The sequence below is a fragment of the Monodelphis domestica genome, chromosome 2 (genome assembly GCF_027887165.1).
Source record: "Monodelphis domestica isolate mMonDom1 chromosome 2, mMonDom1.pri, whole genome shotgun sequence".
NCBI classification, from domain to species: Eukaryota; Metazoa; Chordata; class Mammalia; order Didelphimorphia; family Didelphidae; genus Monodelphis; species Monodelphis domestica.
This window is the reverse complement of record NC_077228.1, coordinates 368,799,895-368,816,726: the sequence shown is the minus strand read 5'-3', so window position 1 is coordinate 368,816,726 and position 16,832 is coordinate 368,799,895. Positions and strand designations below refer to the sequence as shown.

At 37.2% G+C, this 16,832-nt stretch overlaps 1 protein-coding gene across 4 annotated transcripts in view; it reads left to right on the top strand.

The window, feature by feature from the left end:
* The window catches only part of BVES (blood vessel epicardial substance), a 134,725-nt gene that overhangs the window by 47,289 nt on the left and 70,604 nt on the right, over positions 1 to 16,832 (top strand). Inside the window, exons 1-2 of one of the 4 annotated variants that reach the window (XM_016431212.2) lie at positions 14,274 to 14,598; positions 15,311 to 15,498. The exons of 1 other annotated variant lie outside the window; for it this stretch is intronic. The gene's annotated coding sequence lies outside the window, so the exon portion shown is untranslated. Of the gene's footprint in view, positions 1 to 14,273; positions 14,599 to 15,310; positions 15,499 to 16,832 lie in introns of those variants that run through there. 2 more of the 4 variants (XM_007484379.2, XM_016431211.2) reach the window with 2 other exon arrangements.

The following is a 16,832-nucleotide window of genomic DNA, read 5'->3' as shown; positions in this document are numbered from 1 at the left end:
GAGAGCCTACCATGACTTCAGGAAATCCAGAATTCCTGTCTCTGACATAGACTGGCTGGGTAATCAGCTGATTATAATCAAGTTGCTTAACCTCTCAGAGCCCTGGGCAATGCCCTATAACCAAAAATTAATGACTTAAGTCAGTAGAAAAAAATTTCCATTCCAGGAACAATTAAATTATAGGACTAGCAAAGTGTTTATCATACACATACATTATGTATATATATATATATATATATATATATATATATATGTCTAACAATTGGAATATATGATCCTATCCCTGTCTATCTCTAACTAAGTTGCCAGGACTACTAGTTTCCCTGGCATTGCAGTTTATTTCTTAATAAGACATCCTCAGTGATTTCATCATAGTTTTCCATTGTCATTGACTATCTTAGATGAGTCACATATTTTCTCTCAATTTTTGACACCTCAATTTCCTTGGAATTGAGTATTTCATTTAGTTATGAAACAGATTCAGGGAAAAACCCAAGAAAAATTTCCTGAATGAGATTGTCATACTCTGATACTTTAACAAACCATGCTATGGGCTTGTGATATATGTTTCTTGTCTTCAAATATTTTGAATGCTGTATAGTTGATTTAAAAATGTCTTCCAAACAACTGAGCAGTAAGTAATGTTTTAAAGTAGCTGTGATTATTTCTATACCCTATTTCTATAGCTCTGAGCATGGCATAGAAGCACAAATCATCTACTATCAGGGCATATTTTATCCCAGATGTTTCCATTCTTGTCACAAATAATAAATTTAAATGGCTCTTTAAGATGCCTGGTTTCTCTGGATGCCACAACCCTATTTCCCCAGTGATGGTGGATGACAGTCTCTGTGATCACCATATTAACTATTTTTCCTTTGTGTGGTCTTCTTAGAAATGTAGCAGAGGACTTTATAAATACAAACAGGAAAAGAACCTTCTTTTCCCCAAGAATTCCCCATCCAATTTCTCAGACTTTTCAATCTGGAGACTATTAGTCTGGGCAAACTTAATTGCCACCAGGATATAAAGGTTAAGCAGGGCTTACAGCAGATTTCTAGATCAGTCACAACTCTGACCTATACAAGTAAACAAGCAGAGAAAGTATGAAATAAATTTTCTTGAACTAAAGAGATGTTTAAGAGATCTTGTTAGCCAGTTATCTTTCATTTTATGCTCAGTGAATACATCATTGGCAATAGAATATTTTGAAACAAGATTTTGCCTTATAAATATTTCAGTCATCTTTATATATGTATTAAGCTAGTGAAATGTCTTATTTTTATGAATTTATAACAACAATATAAGTAGTGGTAATAATGATAATTTGCATTTAAATAATTTCTTTCCTCTTGGGAACTAATTGAGTGTATCAATTAATGCTCCTTGGCTGATTTATTATCCTGAATTTTTGTTATTATTCCATCTTTTTAATATACTATTGGCTGTTTTTGTTTTTCAGTCTCATGCCAATTACTTTTCTGAATATTATTAGATTACATTTGCCTCCAAATACAAAACATTTCCCTTCATAGAGGAAAGACATCTTTCACTGGTTATAGGAAAAAGGACATATTTATCTGTTTTAATAGTAATTTTATCCACATCATTATTTAAGTAATTTTATTTAAAAGATACCCATCGATCGAGGCACAATATGGTTATACTGGGACAGAGAATAGGGATTTAGACTAGGAAGACCTGAACTCAACACCTGCCTCATATACAATAGCTATGGATAAATAGCTTCTCTTTTCCTTTCCTTAGGCAATTGTCTTACACTATAAATTGCAGAAAAGTGATTGATCTGCATTGTAGAGGTTGTTTCCTGATGTAGGAGACTCAAAGTTCCAGACTCCCACCTACCTCATATTAATCAACCACAATTTTCCAGTTTAATTATTCTTTCTTGCAAGTTACAACAAATTAATTTTCTGTCTCTCCTTCCATAAGGCTCAAAGTATCTTTCAAACCCTTGTGGTTTAAATGAGTTAAAGCACATTTAAAGAGTGGTATATAGAGATGATTTTCACCTTCACCTCCCAGAAACGCCATTCTTTCTCCAGCTGTACAGAAAAATCAATGAGACTCCATGTTTCAGAAAAAAGTACAATAATGAAAAAATAAATTGTAAACTTCTTGAAGGCAGAAACTATTATTTATGTGTTCCAGATCCTAGCATGGTGCCTAGCACATAATAGGTATGTCACAAATGTTTGTCAACAAATAAATAAATAAAGATAGAGAGATGAAATTTGATGTCAAGGACTTGAAAAATCTTTCTACCTAAGAATAAATTATTGTCATTTTCATTTTCTCCTAGCAGGCACTGAAAGGGCCCAGAGAGATGCAGAATTGTACAGTTACCTTCTAATTAATTCCAGCCATTTTGAAGAACCTTCCCAAAGCAGAGTTTAGATATATTCTGAGAAAGCAGTCCCTTCACAGGATTGCAAGTTCAGACTAGGATAAGTTAAGTGAAGGTGGTCCATTCTTGACTAGAGCTACTCTGGATGGCTCATTTGGCCCTGTCTAAAGGTTCCTTGGGAAGCCAAAGAACCTTTTCTTAGATATTCATTTACAGATTATGTGGACCGTGCACATATATATTTACCCCAACCTCCCAACCCTCTCTTCTGTTCTCAGTACCTGTTCCTCTCTTCATATCTGACTCTTTCCATCTTTAAATCAGTTCCCCTGAATCTAATCACTTCTTGTGATTTCCTTTTCACTATTTTGAAATCATTTTCTGAAAGATTAAAACAAATTAGAGTATTTATCAAGTATTTCCTCTGTCCAAGTAGACTAGGAACTGGGAGCACAAACATGAAAAATGACACATCCCACACCCTCAAGGAGCTAACAACCTAGTCAGGGAAATGATCTATAACCATACATAGCATCCTATCTGAATATCTCCCCAATGTGGCACTCATAATTTTCCAGGTTGGGTCCCCCAGTGGGGGTAACTATTCCCAGGTTCAAGAATAGTTGGTAGAAACACACTCCTAAAACTCTAGTTCACAAATCCTCATAGGTGTGTACAATCAATAAACATGCTCAAAGCTCATGGATTTCCTAAGATGGCTTAATAAGACAATTAGCTGCAAAATATTATCTCTTTTGAAGCTGTGGCATGTTTTCCCACAAGTACACACAAGTGTCAGTAGGAAAAGTGGCTACAAATTTAGAGTGAACTAGTCATGAGGCACAAATGTCTGTGTTTCAAAATTCCTCTAAAATGGGAAATGGTCTGGTCATTTAACACATTAAACAATTCTGCTTGTTAACGTTTTACCAGAGTGATGTTTTTCAACAAAATTATCCACTTCCTTCCATTTTACACACATTTCCTTGATTAATGAAGTGGGAACATCCTTCTTTGCTTCCTCTTCACCTGAAGGAAATTCCTGCCACTCACTGTTGCTGCTCCCTTTGAAGTTCCTGAAGCTCCTCAGTGGTGAGCTATTCTTTATGTTTCTGAACTAACACAGCATCCTTCTTTTTGGCTGAAGCACACATACACGTCACCAAGATCTTGATGCCAAGAAGCATCTAGAGTCAAGCAAAGGTCAAAAACTGACATTTTTTTCTTGTCAAAATGCATCAAATATCAAATGTAATAAGTTCTGAAACCATCAAGTACCAAGGATTGACTATATATGATGAATAGAATGAAGACTGGAGAGATTAGGTAGAAGGCTGTGGTAGTCTAAGTGGCAGCTATGTGGCACAGTGAATAGAGCATTGGGCCTGGAGTTTGGAAGACATGCTCCTGAGTTTAAATCTAGCCTCGAACACTTATTAGCTCTGCGACTCTTGCCAACTCACTTTACTCCGTTGGCCTTAGTTTCTTTATCTGTAAAATGAGCTGGAGAAGGGAATTGGCAACCCACTCCAGTGTCTTTGTAAAGAACACCCCAGATGGGATCTCAAAGAGTTGGACATGACTGACATGACTAAACAAGAATAATAACCATCTAGGTAAGAGTATATATATATAAAAAGTATATATAAAAAGATAGAATGATAAAAGGGGATGTAAAGGGTATACATTACAAGATATTTCTGGAGGCAAATCAATAGACTTTGGTAATTGTTTAGTAGAGGGGAAAGTGAGGAAAAAGAATCAAAGAAGACTCTGGGGTTTTGAGCCTGGGTAACAAAGTTTATTCAGATGTCATCCAAAAAGCAGAAAAGTTAGGAAGGAGACCAAGTTTTAGAGATAGAAAATGAGTGTAGTTTTGAGGTTGAGATTGAAATTTTATCACATCAAGGTAGAATGTAGTAGTGTTGAGCAGGTAATTGGAAATATAGGACTGGAGAGAGGTATAGGAGACTAATGTGAGTTTGGGTGTCATCTGCATTAGGGATATGAACTGGACCTGTGATTTCACTGACCTAGGAATTCCCTACTGAGGAAACTCCTTTTAAAAATGCACCTTCTGTGAATCTTAAAACTCTTCAGACTCTACTTCAGAAGATGTGATTAAGTTATTCCCCATTTTTAACAATGGAGGTACTTGGTCAGGAATGTATTGAGAACTTTAAAATTACTCCACCCTGCTCAGACAGTGCCTTAGGGGAAGATAAAGTTGTAAACTCCTGATGGAACAATGAAAGTCCCTAACTCATATTTATAGTAAAGCTAGAACCTTAAGCTAGGTCTATTTTTAGATCTAATACAAAAAGGTGCTAAGTTCCTATTATAAAAATGGAGATTTGAACCCCGGACTTCAATTCCCAGGAGTCCTTGGTAGCTCCCAGAGTTCCCCATAATCTCAGGTGAGGTCATCACCTGGGCCACGAGGAGAGAGGGGATTTTAAAATGGACTCCGCCTTCTTCTCTCTCTCTCTTCTTGCTTGCACTTCCAAGCACACTTCTCTCTCTTGGCTTCCCATCTGAGCACAGGTGGCTCTACCAGGCAGAATGTAGAATGAATGATTGTGAATGGGCTCTCTGGGCCTAGGCACGTGCTTTCTTATTTTGTATTTTCTTTATATTTTTAATCTTTAATAAACCTCTAAAAATATAATACTTCTAGCAGAGAAACTAATTTTTAACTGCTATACTATAAAGGTTAAATTAATCACTAAAAGGTCAAGCAACTTACAAAAGGCAAGCTTAACAAAAGAGGTATGAAATACTCAGTATATTTTATCTAACCAGAGAAGGTGAGAACAAAAGAAGATGAGAACTAAGAATGGGCAGTCCTGGAAAAAAGTGTCTACTGTGTTTGGTAGATGTGAAAATTTAGGGGAGGTGACATAAGAGAAAGTTTCTTTAAAAGGAGAAGGATTGAACTCAGTTGGGGAGTTCAGGAGTTCAGTGGAGGACTGGAGCTTGCTTGAGATGATCTTGTGGTGAGTGATAAAGATTGACTCACTCTCCCTTAGGCTCAGGCCTTGGCCATTTGGCACAGGCCCTTTCTACTATTCTCTCTCTCTCTCTCTCTCTCTCTCTCTCTCTCTCTCTCTCTCTCTCTCTCTCTCTCTCCTTCCCTTAATTCCTTCATTTATATTAATTAAAATATCCATAAATCCCAGCTGACTTGGGTATTTTCATATTTAGGAATTTCCCATGGTGACCACTTATTTTAGATTTTAAGTCAAAACACTAAAATTATCTTTACAGTTTGGCCAAAACCTTTATACTTTGGCATTTACAGTTTTGGCAATTCACAGTCTTGGCAAACCACATTTTTGTGGTTACGCTTCTCTGTATCTGATACCTGAAGATACGAGAAGTTGAGTGACTTACCCAGAGTCACAACATTCATTTGCAGCAGAGAAGAAACATGACCCCAGGTCATTACAACTCTGATGCCATCTTTCAAGGAACCATAGCACACTGCTTTTCATCTGCATAAAAAAGAAGGTAGCTAATAATAGAGACTTGGAAGATGCCCAATAGAAGAGAAAACAGTCAAAGAAAGGGCCTATCAGACAGGTAGGAGGATCAGTGTCATAAAAGACATGAAAAGAAATAAAATTATCAAGAAGTTATTAACAACATTAAATGCTACAAATCTTTGTATCTTTGTTTCTCTGCCTACTTTTTATATCAAGCAACTCACAAAACATTTCATCATCTGTTTCTCATTCTTTCCCTTGCTTTTCACTTAAAAAAAGCAAACAGAAACAAAGAAAAAAGATATATGAGAAAGAACAGGTAGGAAGAATATCAAGCCCATAGTTTCTGACATTGAAGTTATTTGCAAGTACTTGCTGCCAACCCCAACTTAATGAATTACTGTAGTTCAACCCTGCTAACACTAATTTTTTTTCAGGAATCTAGACGATTGCATATTTTTTTGCGTCCACTTCTGGAGACAATATTCATTTTCTAGCTGCTCCAGGGAAATCTTTAGCCACTGAAATATGTGCATTCATTAAAATTTTTTAATTTGCCAATCCATTTGGGTCAAGTCAAACAATAGGATCCCATGTATATAGTATCTAACTTATTTAGAACACTTAAGACAAGAAATTAATTTTTTTTAAAGTAGAACTGACCAAAGTCTCTGGATGGTGTTTCTTAGTTGCATAGGCTATTTGAATTGTTTCTTGAGATAATCAGTAAATGTTGAAGTTTGGAACCCATTCCAAATCAATAAATAATCAATGTATACACTAGATGAAGTAATTTTAGATACTATGAGAGAAGGGGAGAAGCAAAACGTATCTGAAATATTGTCCTATTGGGATTCAGCATCATCTTTATCTGAATTGTTCCTGTGCCATTGCTTCTTTACATCTAGTCTTTTGGGGAAATATTCATCTATGTGATAACAGCAACATATCAATGGATCTGTGGTTTCAAATATGTGAACCTTCCATGCAACAATGAAGAGAGCATCCCTTTCATGAAGGCTCAGTCTAAATGGCCCTCATCCATGTCCTCTCAATATTCGCCATGATGGAACTTCATTCAATATACTGGAGGTCTCCCTCTTCTTTTTATATTGAGTCTCAATGGAGTTCATGGATTGTCCATTCAGTCATCTCTTATTTTCCCAATGTGATGAAAAAGATGGATGTTTTTCTTCTATTCATAAGTTTCTCTCTTTTTTGAGTTTTCAACTTTATTTTTTCCATATTATTCATATTTGTAATAGAGTAATCTTTTAAAACCAAAATCTCATATACCCATATAAATAAGTAATAGCTCATATGTTTTCTTCTGGATTTCTAATTCCACAGTTCTTTCTCCAGATGTGGATAGTATTCTTTTTTATAAGTCCCTCAGCATTGTCTTGGATCATTGCATTGCTGTGTACAATGTTCTCCTGGTTCTGCTCATTTTGCTCTTCATCAGTTCATGGAGGTCTTCCAATTTACATAGAAATTAAGCAGTTCATCATTCCTAATAGCACAATAGTATTCCATCACCATCATATACCACAATTTGTTCAGTCATCCCCCAACTGAGGGATACCTACTCATTTTCCATTTTTTTTTTGCCACCACAAAAGCATGGCCATAAGTTTCTTTAATTACAATTATTTGAATCACTTCCTCTACATAATTCCTTGTTTACAAGCTGAAACCTACTCACATACTTCTTCTCTGTTGTTCTTTGGATGATCCTCAACTCTATTTCTTTGGAGGTTGTGTTTCATTAATTCAAGCCATTCATCATTATCAAAGAGAATTTATCAATTAAATAACTTAAAATCAATTATTAAATGTTAAATATAGAATCAGATTTTCCTCAGACCTTAACGTGGCTTTAGCATATTTGGTGTTTAACTTTGGGGAGGGCACATGGTTTGACAGGAAGCAGTTATATAAAAACTTATCCTTCTGATATAATCTAGTAGAAGTTGCCTCTTCAGATTACTACTTGTGAGTCTAGTAAATAAGAGTCAAGCAAAGATTTAGTCATCTGCATTTTTATGAAGAAATTAATTTAATTATTTTCAGGGCCTCTAGCTAGATAGTTTTTTTTTCATTTTAAATTTAAAAAATATTTTCCATGTTTACATATCTCAGTTTCTTTTCCTCTCTTCTTCCCTCCCTCCTCCCAGATCCAATAAGCACTTCCAATGGGTTATACAATTATACACTTATACCTATTTCCATATTATTCATTTTTGCAATAGAACAATATTTTAAAAACAAAACCCCAAATCATATATTCATATAAACAAATAAGTGATTTACTTTTCTTCTGTGTTTCTACTCCAATAGTTCTTTCTCTGAATGTGGATAGCATTCTTTCTTATAAGTCCCTTGATATTGTCTTGTATTAGTAAAGTCCATTAGATTGTATTATTCCACAATGTTTCACTTTCTGTGTATAATGTTCTCTTGGTTCTGCTCATTTCACTCTGCATCAGTTCATGGAGGTTCTTCCAGTTCATATAGAAATCTTCTAGTTCATCATTTCTTAAAGCACAACACTATCCCATCACCATCATATACCACAATTTGTTCAGTCATTCCCCAATCAAGGGACAGCTCCTCATTTTCCATTTTTTTGCCACCAAAAGAGCCCAGCTATGAATATTTTTGTGCAAACATTTTTCATCACTATCTCTTTCAGTTACAATCCTAGTAGTGGTACTGCTAGATTGAAGGGCAGGCAGTCTTTTGATGCCCTTTGGGCATAGTTTCAAATTGCCTTCCAGAATGGTTGGATCAATTCACAACTCAACCAGCAATGCATTAGTGTCCCAATTTTGCCACAACCCCTCCAACATTAATTATTTTACTTTGCTCTCATATTGGCCAATCTTCTAGGCATGCTGTGGTTACCTCAGAGTTGTTTTGATTTACATTTCTCTAATTATAAGAGATTTTAGAACACTTTTTCATGTGCTTATTGATAGTTTTGATTTCTTTATCTGGAAACTACCTATTCATGTCCATCGACTATTTGTCAATTGGGGAATGGCTTGATCTTTTGTACAATTGACTTAGCTCCTTATAAATTTGAGAAGTTAGACCTCTGCCAGAGGCTTTTGTTATAATTTTCCCCCAATTTGTTGCTTCCCTTCTAATTTTGCTTGCATTGGTTTTATTTGTACAAAACCTTTTTAATATAATGTAATCAAAATTATTCATTTTACATTTTGTGATGTCCTCTATCTCTTGCTTGCACTTAAATTCTCTCCCTTCCCATATATCTGACAAGTATGCTATTCTATATTCACCTAATTTACTTATAATTTCCCTCTTTATATTTAAGTCATGTAACTATTCTGAATTAATGTTGGTACTGAGTGTGAGATGTTGATCTAAATCTAATCTCCCCCATAATGTTTTTCAATTTTTCCCAGCAGTTTTTGTCAAATAGTGGATTCTTGTCCCAAAATCTGGAATCTTTGTGTTTATCGAAAACTATCTTGCTGAGGTAATTTACTCCAAGTCTATCCCATTGATCCTCCCTTCTCTCTCTAAGCCAGTACCATATTGTTTTAATGACCACTGCTTTATAGTACAGTTTAAGATCTGGTCCTCCTAAGTCTACATCCTTCATTTTTTTTATATAGTCAATTTTAAACAAAAAACAAAGTCCAAACTAAACTAGGATTTGATAAAGGCAACTTTCAAGTTGATTACACACACACACACACACATACACACTCAAAATTAGTGCAGCTTCCAGAGATTCATAAATACAGAAAAGGAAGAGCTAAGCAGAAAGACCCTGGTTTGGCAGTTAGCAGCATGTGATTGCCTAACACTGTATGGATGAATAAAACGAGTTATAAAAAATTGAATTCTTGGGAAGGCACCATCCCTATACATTTAAAGCTAGCAATCTGATGAAATGTCATGTTGATTCAAACTTATAGGGAATTACTCAAGGCAGTGAAGGCGTGTATGATTTTATTCTTGTTCAATCACTGCAAAAGTACACTCTTTTCTCAAATATAAAGTCTCATCAATTTTCTTTTGTTCAGTTGGTGCAGGAATAAGGTTCTGAAAAGGTGATGATAGAAATAGCTGCTTATGTCACTCTGAGTTGTACCAGCTACTGGTTTCTGCAGAGGAGATAGACAAACCTCTAACAAGTCACTGTTGCATCCCTCCCCTCAACCCCAACCTTTTCCATTTCTTCACTTCTTTGAAAACTGTCTTTTGTTTCACATTAGTTTTCAACCAGTGCTAGGAAATCTTGTCAGTCTGACCTTTCCATGACTGGCATGAGTAATCTAATGCATTGAGGGGGAACAAACATATGATCACATGTCTAGAATTCGTGCCTTGGATCTGTTAGCATCAGTAGTCAAAATGCATTTTTCTTTTAATAACATGAGAAGCTTATAACATTTGGTGTTATCCATCTTTGACATGAGGATCTGACTGCAATTTCAAATTGGTCCCTCTTAAGGTACATCATCTTCCCATCAAAAAGATTGTCCCAAGATTTGGTTCCAGAGACTAGAAATACCATAAGCCTTTCATTGTTCAGTCCTTTCCATTGTGTCTGATTCTTCATCACCACATTTAGAATATTTTTGGCAAAGATACAGGAGGAGTTTGCCATTTCCTTCTCCAGCTTATTTTACAGATGAGGAACCGAGGCAAAAAGTTAAGTGATTTGCCTACAATTACACAGTAGTAAGTGTCTGAGGTCAGATTTGAACTCATGAAGATGAGTTTTCCTGACTCCAGACCCAGAGCTTTCTATCCACTGCACCACCTAGGTGCCCCCAGTGAGTATTGAGCTTTTGGAATGATAGCACTGTAGAGTTGGAGCAGGAAGAAATCTTATGGTGCATGGGTTCAACATCCTTATTTAAGACTTAAGGTGACAGTCTGACACAGGATTTGAACCAAGCAAGGTCTTCCTGCCTTAGCAGCCTGTGATGGAGAGCCTTTTATGGGCTTGTCAAATAAAACCTATAAAATACATGCAAGAGCTAGAGAATGAAAGAGATAAAGGCAGATATAAAGAAAAAAGAGTGAGAGATAGTGAGACAGAGATCTCGTGGTGGCATAGCATATAGACATCAGGCCTCAAGAATCATGGAGAACTGGATTCAAGTTTTGCCACTGACCCATACTGGTTTTGTGACTCTGAGAAGTCACTTAACCCTTCAGTGAACCTCAGAAACTCTCTAAGATGATAAATTGAAGAGCAAGTGCTTCACTAGTTTACTTACAAAAATCAGCACAATTTTGAATAAAAAGGGTCATTGTACTTCTGCATGAATACTGTCTGAGATGGTTCTCTGAATCTAAAATTTCAATAGTGAAGGGAGGTCCTGCTGTGAAAATTCCTTCCTGTAATGAAAACTGGCAACTTGTCTACAATTGATGGTCTTAGAGAGTTGCCTGAGGCACTGAGAAATTACCTGACTTACCCAGGGTCACACAGCCAATATGTGTCTGAGGAAGACTTGAGACCAGCTTACACACACACACACACACACACACACACACACACACACACACACACACACACACACACACACACTTTCCTCTATGAAAATTGTTCTCATATTCCTGGCTCAGCATATTTGAATGTATTCTTTTTTTAGCAAATGTTCTATATAACAACAGGGGAAGTTAAAATTTTTAAGCCTAGACTTTTGTGTTGCCAACCAATGAATTTTGGGGACCAATATATGTTAGATTCAGTCTTTAATAAGGCCAACATATTTCTATTTATTTTCTCTTCCTTTCCTCACATTCAAATTTCCATTCATCTTCTCTTTGTTTGCCACCACCAGAAGTCTCAACAAAATTAGTAGAAATTCTTTGGAAAATGCTGTTTTCACTTCTTTCAGTGCGATCGATTACAACCCCAGTTCTTACATTGGATTGTGAGGTTAGGTCCAGGAAATGGTCCAGGCAGAAAATTCAAGGTAAAATGACTCCCTTATTCTTTTCTTCTCTATGTCACACTCTCTCTCAATGTCCCAGATAGTTCGAATCTATGGTATTTGTATACCCTAAACAAGGACTGAAAAGTGTGCTCTCATGTCTTAGAAAAATATGATCTTTTCCATATCATATATGATCTTGTCCACCAGAGGGTTTGAGCCTTTATTGTCACACATAGAGTTGGTTCACCAATCAGTCACTCAACAAACATTTATCAAGGATTTATTTTGTGCTTGGTGTTGTATAGGAAGGAAGAAAAAAACTTTGACAATTCCTGATTCTGAGGAACTCCAATTCTACCAAGGAAAACAAAATGTGTATTTATACCAAAATAAGAGGCAGCTAGTAGCACAGTGGATGCTCATCTTCCTGAGTTCAAGTCAAAGCCCATTTTGGGCCAGTTTCCTCATCTGTAAAATGAGCTGGAGAGAAGAAAATGGCAAACCATTCCAGTACCTTTACCAACAAAACCACAAATGATGTTACAGAGAGTCGGGTATGATTGAAACAACCAAACAATAGCAAAAATTAGTCAAAAACAAAACATATAAAAAATCATTTGGAGGAGGGTGGTTCTGACAGCTGGAGGGATCAAACAAGGTTTCATGTAGGAGGTGGCCATTGAGCTGAGTTTTAAAGTAGGGATACTAAGAAGTGTTGGTGAGAATGTATTCTAGGAATAGATACATTCTGTATAAAGGTATATAGATGGATGATGAATTATGGTGAATGAGAAGAAAGAGGAAGAACAGAAATATCAAACAGAGGAGGTTCCAAGAAGAAACTTGGAACCACCAAAGCTTCTTGTGTCATCACAAAACAAATACCTCTATCTCATGGAATTTTGTGATATTGATGTTATGAAATTAATGATATGCAACATTAATGTTAATATCATTGATAAAAATTAATATGAAAAAATATTTCTCATTCATGCTGTGCTCTAAGCATGCCTAATTCCAATTGTGGTTCCAGAATTGTCTGGCTGTGACTTGGGCTAAAGAAAAATGACAATGAATTACTAGTCAGTCTCTTTGGTGTCTTCAGCACCATTATTATTATTGGGCTGCAAGGATCTTTGGCTCTTACCCTGTACTAAAGGAGCTCTGGAGCCTGTTTTGAATCTGACCTTCTACTCTGGACTCAACCAGATTTGGTATCTAAAGACACACAATCAGTTGTTGGATAGATAGATAGATAGATAGATAGATAGATAGATAGATAGATGGAAATATAAAAATTGAAAAGCTACGTATCACAGTGAAAAAGCATATACTAAGCCCTCAATAAATGTTTATTGGCTTGTGGCCTGACTATAGTGGGAAGAGTGCTGGATATGGAGTTAAATAACCTGATTCCAAGTCTTCTATTTTGATTACTCACTGTGACTTTTTGTAAGTCACTTGATCTTGTTAAATGTGTTTCCTCATTTTTGGAATGAGAGGGTTTTATTAGATGATCAACACAGTTCCACTGCAGCACTAAATTTGGGTAGGATCCTAATATGCCTTTCTGATCTAAATGCTAACTTTTTAGCCTCATCCTAAAGGTATATTGGAAGAGATGGAGGACTGAGAAAATTGACCAAAAGTAGTCTAAACCAGGTTATTTCTCTAAAGGCAATGATTATACAAGTAAACTGGTTAGCTCTCTAACAATACAAGCTAGGGATTTGAATGCAGTTCTCTCTCTCTGAAGGAGGGATGATAGATTAAGCAGAGTTGGGCAAAAAATGGGGAATGGTTTCTTTGGAGCTAGAGGGAAAATAAAGTTGTGTTCCATTTCCTATTATGGTTTGTGGCTTTACTTGTGTTACCCCTGTGAAGAGAAGGTAGATGGCTCAAAGTAAAACAAGTGTGGGGAGAAAATAAACATAATTCCAAGTTTATATTTTTTTGCTTTAATCTTGCAGAGACAGCATGGAGTAATGGCCAGAAAGTTGGCTTTCGAGTGAGTATGGCTTGGATTTAATTTATTTTCTCTCAGAACCATCTGGACATGAACAAATGTCTTAAACTTTTCTTAACATCACCAGAGAATACTTTTATACCTCTAAGTCATTGATAAATAGCCAAACTGGATCTATTGGGGGAATTCGATACTCTTAAGAAATCGCAAGTCCGAAATCAGTAAAGCCACAAAACTTGAAGCTACATATTTTGTCATGGAGGCTACCCGTTTTTACCATAAGAAGTCCCCAGTGCAAATAACTTTTTTTGCTATTTCATTTCTCCAATTCTTGAATAAAAATGAAAACAGAATAAAAACAGGGGAAGAAATGAATTCTGGTTAAAAAAAAAAAAGCCCGTGAGAGAACCATTGTGCTCCTGTTCTATAACTCTGATGCACCCCTCTTCTCCCTTCCCCTGCCCCAGCTCCCCATCGCCCTTCCTTGTAAGCGGTGGCTAAACAAGCAGTAGAACTCAGTGTCTCCACCTGCCAAGCAGCTCGGCACTTGCAGCTGTGGGCGCATCTGGGGGGCGCGTGCGCCGTGACAGCCCGCTTCTGGGCACTGCCACCACCTCCTCCCGGCTCCGATGCCTATTTTAGTCCTAGCTGGGGCTCGGAGCAGAGGCTGGGGCCGAAAGCAGGGGGCTGAGCAGTGTAGAGTGTTTGGGAGCAGGCACCTGCGGACCTCTTGAGAGTCACAGTGCCAGCGCCGAACCTTGCTTCCCAGATCCTGGGAGCACTGAATTCCTTGCTCTGGGAGAAACTTTGGCCGGCGTGAGCTCGATTGTCAGCGGCAAGGAACGAAAGGTAAGAGCTGCTGGGCTGGGGAGAGAAGCACCCCAATTTCAGTCTCCTATACCTATGTTCCTCCACCCCCTGCCTCGAGGGCAAACTTGCACCTTCTGGGTGAAAGTTGGAAGCGAAAGTAGGCGGCGCGAGTGTTCCGAATAACTTTTCCCTCTGTGTTTCCAGGGCAGGACTGTTACCCTTCTCCACCCAGGGTTCACTTTGCCCGCGCCCCAGGCAGTAGCTCTTCCTCAGGGTTTTGCTCTTTTCCTTTCCCCCTAACCACCCCCCCCCCACCCCATTCAGCTGTGGGGTCGACAGCTCTTGACTGGGTTCTGCCCCAATTCTGGTCTCTTTTCCTACTGTCCTTTACTCTCGTGGTTAACCTCAGAATCGCCGCAGGTTTAAATGTCACAGGACCGACGCTGGGCTTGGCCCCTCACAAGTATGAAGGATTTTGTTGAGCAATGGGCTCCAGTTTCCTTCTCTGTAAAATAGGATGTACCTCTAAACACGACCACCTTTGGCTATCGTGCACAACTTGATGGCCATTCTGGGTCTCTTGTCCCTAATTGTTCTTTCAAACCCTACTTTTGAAAGTATTTCCGTTTAGTCCTGAGATATTTTGGTGGAACCAGGAGCAAGGGGATTTACCTGGGGATTTAGTCCAGTCCCCCAGGAAGAGATGGAAAGCCTTCTGGACAAACATAACTAGCTGCAGGTTCCCTTGCAGTCTTTCCTAGAGCTCCCCTGCTTTACCAAATCTGGCTGCTCTTTCTTCCGCCCCTCCATCGTCCAGGAAAACTGCAGGTCCAGGAGGAAACAGTAGCAATTTCATCCTCCAGAAATCACAAAATCTCAAGAATTGAAAGGAACATTATTAGAAGGCACCACTTTAGTCTTCCCTCCCGAAAGAACAAGGTAAGCTAGAACCCGTGTAGATTTGACTCTGGGATAAGGTCCCCAGTCTAAATAGCTACCCTTGGGCCCAATTTTGAAGGTAGAGTGTAACAAGTTCGGCAGAGACAGCATAGAAATTACAGAGCCTACTTTGAAGAACTGGATAGATAGACAGGGATTCTCAACAATGAAATGCCATTTGAGGTGACACTCAGCTTCTTGGAAAGGATTTAGTCCAACTTTCAAATAGAAATAAATAATCCCAGACTTTGGCAAAAAAAAAAAAAAGAACCTAAATCTCTTCCCCTCTCTACCTCCATATTTCTTTGAGTTTGGGGGTTTGCTCAGTTTGGGGGTAGGTTTAGTTTGGTTTTTTCTCATCAGTGATATCATTTGGCATAACTGATATTAATCTGAAAAATATAAGTAGATTCTGAAGCAGGAAATTAATTGCAATAGAGATTCAAAAATGAATGGGGATGGTGAGAATAATTTCTTGAAAAATTCCATAAGTTTGCCATTTTAATAATCAATTACTTTAATTATGTTTCACAGTTAAACAACGCAGTAAATTGTCTAAAGCAGAAGGAAAGGTTGGCTAAGAGTGGAGGAACTCTATTCTCCTTAATTAGTTTTAAATTGCCATCTTAATACACCAGGAAATCTGTTCAATATTTATAGACACCTGGGAACATGGACTTTCTTAGGGCATATGGCTTTTGTAACAGAAGCTTATTTAATATGTGCTTAATAAGACAGTTATACAGTAGCACTATTATTTTAGTACTTACCATTACTTCCACATCTTTAAGTCTAATAACTTGTAGCTTACTGGTAATATGACTATAAATTGTTCTCAAGTGTCTGATCTCTGTCTTGGAGAGAGTTTCCATACCAAGGTTTTTCTTAAACTGATGAAATGGTAGATCAGACCAAAAAAAAAAAAAAAACTCTTCCCCTCATCCCACCCGACCCATATACTTAATCATGTCTTTTGTTTTGATGGTTGGTTGGAAACCCAATAAATGTAAAGAAAAATCATTTTCAATTTCTAGCATGGAATAGGCATTTAATAAGTATCTGTATATACATATTTCACATGTAGTCACTCAAATCATTATTCTTTTAGCTTCATTCGTCTTCCATACTCTCAAAAAAAGAATATCCAGTTACATAACAGTATATTAAGATATCCAACACTACAGTTGTTATTCATGGATTAGGGAGTTCCAGTGCAAAAAGGAGAAAATTAGGGTTGTGAAGTCTTATTTTTTTCTATTTACTTGAGAGCCAATATGGCACAGCATAGCAGTTTTCAAACTTGTTGGCCTCAGGACCCCTTTATACTTTTAAAT